This window comes from Oryx dammah, unplaced genomic scaffold, assembly GCF_014754425.2.
Source record: "Oryx dammah isolate SB20612 unplaced genomic scaffold, SCBI_Odam_1.1 HiC_scaffold_1, whole genome shotgun sequence".
In the NCBI taxonomy this organism is placed as follows: domain Eukaryota; kingdom Metazoa; phylum Chordata; class Mammalia; order Artiodactyla; family Bovidae; genus Oryx; species Oryx dammah.
In genome coordinates, this window is record NW_024070185.1 from 110018690 (window position 1) to 110025462 (window position 6773).

Consider the following 6773-nt stretch of genomic DNA (forward strand, 5'->3'; position numbering starts at 1 on the left):
GGGGCGGGGCCTCCGAGGGGCGGGGCCTCCGAGGGGCGGGGCCTCCGGGGCCCGGGCCTCCGAGGGGCGGAGCAAGGAGACCCGTGACTGTGCCCAGCAGCCGGGGCAACCCCGGGCCTAAACAACACGGTCAGTGTCTCCTGGTTTGGAGGACAGGCTCATACCCAGGACCCAAGCTCAGGCTGGGCTGGTTCCTCCGAGGCTGTGGGGAGGAGGGGGTGCCCCAGGCCCTTCCCCCAGCTTCTGGGGCTTTGCTGACGACCTTCAGTGTCCTTGACTTGTAGATGCATCGTCAGAGCCCCGAGTAACGGTCACAAGATCCTGTCCCTGCTGGTGTTGCTGTGTCCAAGTTCCCCTTTGTATCAGAACACCAGTGACGCTGGAGTGGGCCCACCCTATCCCGTGTGCCCTCACCCCCACTTGATCTGCAGCGGCTCTGGTTACAGTCGAGGCCACCCTCCCAGGTCTGGGGATTAGGACTTCCACCTACGACCTTTTGAGACCCAACTCAACCCTGTTAGTCAGGCTGAGTGAGACATCGACAGACCTTGATGCTGATGGTGGCGATTCCACAGCACAGGAAGCCGTTCCCACGTGGGTCTGGTGCTGAGCATCTTAGCCGTCACCTCATTTAATTTCCCACCACCTAACAGGCAGGATTTGGACCCACGTCAGGAAGAGAACCCAGGACTGAGCAGCTGGGTCCACAGACCTCAAGCCTGGGGGGCTGCTGATCAAGGCAGAACCCGAGGCTGTTTAACACAAACCAACTCACTCTCCCCACTCACTATGGAAAGAGGATAAGTGAGAAACCCACCACCTTCCATGTTGCTGGGAATTAGGCTACTCGCTCATTTCCACCATCCCGGGGATGCGTGCCGGGAGGAGAAGGTGGGGAGTGGGCTGGAGAGCAACACGGCGGATGCCGGGTGTGCTGAGGGAAGAGTAGCCTCACGGATGCCCCCACGGTGACTCCGCGCTGAGTCCTGGGGCCTCGGAGCCGAACAGCAGCTGCTGGTCTTCCTCCTGGGACATGGACTTGGCTCGGCCCTCTCCTCAAAGGGGCAGGTGTCAGCTGCTGGGGCCTGAGGGCTCTTTATCACCACCCCTTTCGGATCATTTAAGCAGGTAGATGCTGCGTAATTGCCATCGGCATCCTGAAGTCCACACCGAGACAGGTAGGGGCTGCCCTAACCCGAGGTAACCTGGCTGCTCAGTGTGTGAATATCAGAGCTGAGAATGCCCTGGGGAATCAGACACTCAGGAGCGCAGGACAGCTGGTCCTGTGTGGCTTCAAGCTTTTATATTGTACAAATAAGTCAGTAAATATTAACAGAAGCATAGGTCCATCCTACCTCATTGTCCAGCAGGCCTGCTTCTCGCTCTTGACTCTAACGTCGTTTTCCTTCTCTTGTCTTTAAACGCGACCTGCACGTAAGTCCCCCACCCCCACGCCCGGAGGCCGCCTGGCCATCAGCAGCTGCAGCAGCTGCCCTGCAAGTTCCTGGCTGCCCTTGACTTCTGCAGAACCCTACGTCCCTACGCCTCGAGCCATCGCCCTGCTGGGCGCCCCGGGGGAGCAGGCCGGCCCAGAGTGTGTGGCGAGTGTCCTTGTATTCAGTCCCCACCCGGCTTGGGTTGGGCTTGAGAGGCAGGATGGGGAGTCCTCTGGTCCATCCGAGGTTCCCAGGGGACCTCCCCAAGGGCCCTGCCCGCCCCCGCCCCTCACTCTCCCTCCCCAGCCGTCTCCCCAGCCCTCTCCCCGCTCAATCCCGCCCTCCCAGGGACTGACCATCTATCCCGCCAGGGTCCCCTGAGCAGTGTTGCTGGCTGGCTCTGTCCTTGCCATCCCCAGCACTCAACAGACGCCTGATGGGACACGCTTCCCCACACCTCGTTTCTGGAGGATCTAGTCACTTGATCCTCACCAGGCTCCAGCTGAACCACAGTACGTGTGAACGCTTCTTTCTCAGTTGGTCTCATGGAAGGATGTGCGGCGTGTCCATGTCACCAGCCTTGTGGCCATTTTGTGATTCCTCCTCTCGTCCGGCCTGGTCGGACGGCAGTGACCACACTGATGCTGGGGTCCCCACGGGGCTGCTCCGACCTTGTCTGGAGGAGCTTCCTCGGCGGAAGGGGCTGAAGATGCTCCTTCAAAGGGCTGTCGAGAAGCAGGGGCACCACATGTCCTCGGTGCGCTGTTCCCTATAAGTGTCCAGAGTGTGAAAGGAGGGTCCTGCACCACTTCAAACACCTGAGGAAGCAAGCTGTTACGCTCCCAAGCGGCAATGCGCTTTCTGTCCGAAATAAACGGCACAAAGGAGAAGAGTGAGTGAGATGAGTGGATAGATGACGAAAGTTCTGGGGTCAAAAGGGTCACGAGATGCGGGGGGAGCACAGTGAGGACCCCTGAGCCCGCCTAGCTGTGGCGCTGCCCTTGCTTCACCCAGAGGGGGACAGGGACTGCGTCTGAGGAGAGAGATGGTCCTCTTGCGAAGACAATCAATCACCAAAATAAATGCAAAAGTAACTGAGACAAAAGCCAGTTTGGGCATATAAAATAGGACTCTTGAAATTTTAAAATGCAGTTGAAGAACTGAAAGATATATTTGGAAAAACTTTCTGAAAGATGGAGAAGAAAGATAAAGAATGAAAAGAAAAAGCCAAGCATAATAAGATCTCATCAGCAGGATGCCTGAGTGCTACGTGCTAAGTCGCTTCAGTCCTGTCCATTTCTCTATGACCCCATGGACTGTGCCCTCCAGGCTCCTCTGTCCGTGGGATTCTCCAGGCAAGAACGCTGGAGGGGGTTGCCAGGCCCTCCTCCAGGGAACCTTCCCAACCCGGGGGTCGAACCCGGCTCTCCTGATTGCAGGTGAATTCTTCACCGCTGGGCCACTGGGGAAGCCCTGTCAGGACGATACATGTGACAATTCAAGTGCGCTCAGTAGACGCTCACAGCGCACGCGCACTCACAGTAAAGACGGTACAGAAGTTAGGAAGGAAGGAAGAAGCACCTTCTCAGCAACCAGCAGGCTTCACGCCGTGTGCGCAACGAGTGCCGAGCAGCAGGCGCGGAGAACAGGTTCCTCAGTGACCCGCGCGCCCGGAGCGAGGGCGGGGGCGGGGGCAGAATGCCCGGCTGCTGGCAGCGAGGTGGGGCAGAAACCCGGGGGGCGGGCCTCGCCCTGCCCTGGTGTCCCGAGGGCGAGGGGCAGGCGAGGCCTTGAGAGCCCCCTGGGAGCTGCGTCTCCTCCTTGAGCGCGCTCGGTGCAGACACGTGTGAGGCATGATTTTCAAAAGCGAAAATAATAATAATAGTCCCTCTGAGACTCTGATTTCCTAAATAAATGTCCCAGAGGGAATGTCTGCCACTGACTTTTACGCTTGATCTTAGGGAGAAGACCAAAAGGATGCCGTGGACTTTTAATGTTAAAGAAAAAAAAAAAAAAAAGCAAGCTTGGCTTCCGCGAAGAGGGAATCGGTTTGGTTCTGAATCCTGGCGGCACCTGGGCAGGACGCCTGACCCAGCCGTGGCCGCAGGAGTGGGTGTGGGTGGGACTCGGCCTGTCCCCGGGAGGGAGCCTCTGTCTTCCTGCAGCAGAGCCTGGGGTCTGGCCGCAGGGAGCCGCCTCCTAGCTCAGTGACGTCATGGTGCGCCCTCCAGGGGCTCCGTGGCCTTGACGCCTCTGCTCTCCCACGCCCTCTGTAGCGCCACTCTGGCTTCCAGAGCATCTGCCCGCAGGTGCGCCGCAGGTTTATGTGGCAAGCGGAGCAAACCAGAATCTCAAACCCAGTATAATTCATGCTGAGAATAGGAGTTGGCCCATGATTAACAGCTTGCTTGTCACTTGTTCATATATAACTTAATTGTTTAATTTTTAATTATTATGAGCTATTTGTATGTGTATTTCTTGATAACGTTGCTCACACTGAGTTGAATATTTGCTGCTTGTAAAGTGTTCTTATAGCTATAGTTTCAGAAAACTATTTTAGAAAGGCACATATGCCATAGTATCAAAACTGAGTGTGTTGTCAATGTACTAACTTGTTTTAATCTGTGTTTTAGTAGATTTTAAAAGTGAAAGTATTAGTTGGTTGGTCGTGTCTGACTCTGTGACCTCATGGACTGTAGCCTGCCAGGCTTCTCCATCCATGGGGTTCTCCAGGCCAGAATACTGGAGTGGGTAGCTAGTCCCTCCTCCAGGGGACCTTCCCAACCCAGGGATCGAACCCGTATCTCTGTGTTGAAGGTGGATTCTTTACCATCTGAGGCCACCAGGGAACCCTTCAGTGGATTATGTTCTGTTTTCTCAATCACTGGTGTAGCCAGTACTTATTGGAGTGATAGGTATGGAATTTCTATTTTACCCAAACCTACTGTTTTAAACTTTTGGGGGACTTTTTTTTCAGTTCTTTCATCCTCTCTTTTTCTTTACACCCAAAATAAACTAGTTTTTGCATATTTATAGGCACCACTGTGCTGATCTAACTCTTCATTATTCTTTCTTCTGTTGTTCCTGGAAACTCACATAGCAATGTCGTATCTATCTTGTTTTATACTGAATCACCCACGTCTAGCAGAGTGCAGGTGAGTGAGCCCCCTAGAAATGCTAGTTAATTAAAGACATTCCCATTTAGGAGCTATTTACATCACCGTGGCTGTAAATGAGAAAGTGGAACTCAGAGATATTATGTAGGCATACTAGTAAATATATATACAGCGATACTGTGTAAACCTGCTACCATTCACTGAGCCTTTATGGTTAGCTAGATCCTTCTTGTATATTATCTAATTCAGAGATTGAAAAATTCCAGGAAATTCATGCTTATGAACAACGAGCTCAGATTACGAGGAAGTACGTGGTAGTGCTTTTGTGAGCCAAGTCCATCTGACTTCAAAGCTTTTAACCATTAAACATTTTACTGGTCACTTGTGTGACGTGATCTGCCCAGTTAGATTTAGGATTCATCGTGCACCAGTGCCCGGGAGTACTGTCTTCCTTTACCGTCTCTCGCTTCCTTTTTTTTTTTTTCTCTGTCAACAAAGCCGTTTTAACCAGCCCCGGGTGCAGCACCCAAGACAAAGACGGGTGATTTGGCTGCTCCAGAGTCTTGGGGACCCAAGTGCTGAGCCCTGGGACAGATGAAGCGGGAGAGTTTGGGGAAAGGTATCCCAAGGAGGAGGTGGTGGGGGGGGGGTGTTCTTTTGTTCTAAATGGCAAAGTTGAAAAGAAGGAAGACAAATCTGGTCTAATTCCTTTCTCTTTCTGGGAATTTATGAGTTTAAGTCCTCTGCGGTCTGTGTCCTTGTGTTCCTGGCAAGACACACAGGTGCAGACTCTTAGTCCTTGTCTGTGTGATGAAACCAGGCCTTGGGAAGATTAAGTGTAAAAGGGAAGGATTTACAGCTCAGCCCTAAGGTCAACAGAGGCAGATGGGCGACGGGCTCCCAGGTAATGGAAGGATGGCTGAGTTCCAAGGACAGTGACCCAAACGCCTTTGACTCTTTCTTATTTGACTCAACTACCTAGTTGCCTGTTGTTCAAAACAGGAATTACGAAGCTAGTTGACATCCCACTTGAGCATTTTGCTATTGTCTATGACAAACCGGTTAGTTTGCCGAGAGGTTTTCAGTTCCTATAAAACAGGAGTGAGTGGCAGTGGGCCCTTTAGAATGACAAGCCAGTATGATGGAGTGTCCATGACACCTGTTGGGGTAAAACATTTTTGGGTGAAAGTCACCACCTGAAGGCTCATCTGGGACCCTAGGACCTGATTCCCAGTCCTGGTCTCAGCCTTTCCAGTTCTTCCCATGGTGGGGGGCAAAGAAGGGGCCGTGTAAACACCCAGCAGCCCTGGGGACAGTCCTTGCCTGGTGGGGGGCTGGGGGGATATTGTGTGAGCACCCAGCAGCCCTGGAGATTCCTTGCCTGGTCAGGGGTTGGGAAGAGGTGTGAACACCCAGCAGCCCTGGGACAGTCCTTGCCTGGGGGGAGGGGGGCGGTGTGCACACCCAGCAGCCCTGGGACAGCCCTAGACCTTCAAGCAAGAGTGCACGGATTCTCCATGGCTCTCCCAACAGCTAACTCTGGAGCTTTGAGAAAGTGTCTCAACCTCTCGGAGTGTGGGTTTCTTCACTCAGAAAGTTAGGGTCGTTTGGCTGACAGGTAAATGATGTAATGAACAAGAAAGTGGTGTTGAGCAGAGTCCCCTGGCTCCGCAGGCGTCACAGAGACCAGCCTTGTCTGATAGCCCCTGAGCCCCTGGAGAAGTCACAGTCTGAATAAACAGGGATCACCCTCAGATTCTGGTTTGGAATGACCTCGCTGTGCGCCAGGGCCTGCTCCTGCCTCAGACATGAAGAGGAGAATCCAGTAAGGAGGCCTGGAGGGCTCGGCACTGGTCCCCCGCACCAGGAGTTCTAGAACCTTCTCAGTTGGAGAATGTCCCCAGCATGCACAGATGACTTGGCTAGCAGGGAACAAGTCTTCCCAGACAAGTCTTCTTCTCCCAAGGGAGACCCTTTCTCGGAGCCTAAGCAGGAGCCCCAAGTCCAGAAGGACACTTCTCTCGGGGGCCATTGTCCATCGATAGGACAGCAGCCACAGTCCCTCGGGAAAGCCGGAGGGCCCGTGGAGGCTGCAGAGGGCCCGTGGAGGCTGCAGAGAGCGCATGGAGGCTGCAGAGGGCCTGTGGAGGCTGCAGAGGGCCCGTGGAGGCTGCAGAGGGCGCGTGGAGGCTGCAGAGGGCGCGTGGAGGCTGCAGAGGGC

General features: G+C 54.2%; 1 protein-coding gene across 10 annotated transcripts in view; it reads left to right on the forward strand.

Moving 5' to 3' along the window:
- Positions 1–6773, forward strand: part of MYT1L (myelin transcription factor 1 like) — a 345839-nt gene that overhangs the window by 203101 nt on the left and 135965 nt on the right. The window lies entirely within an intron of this gene.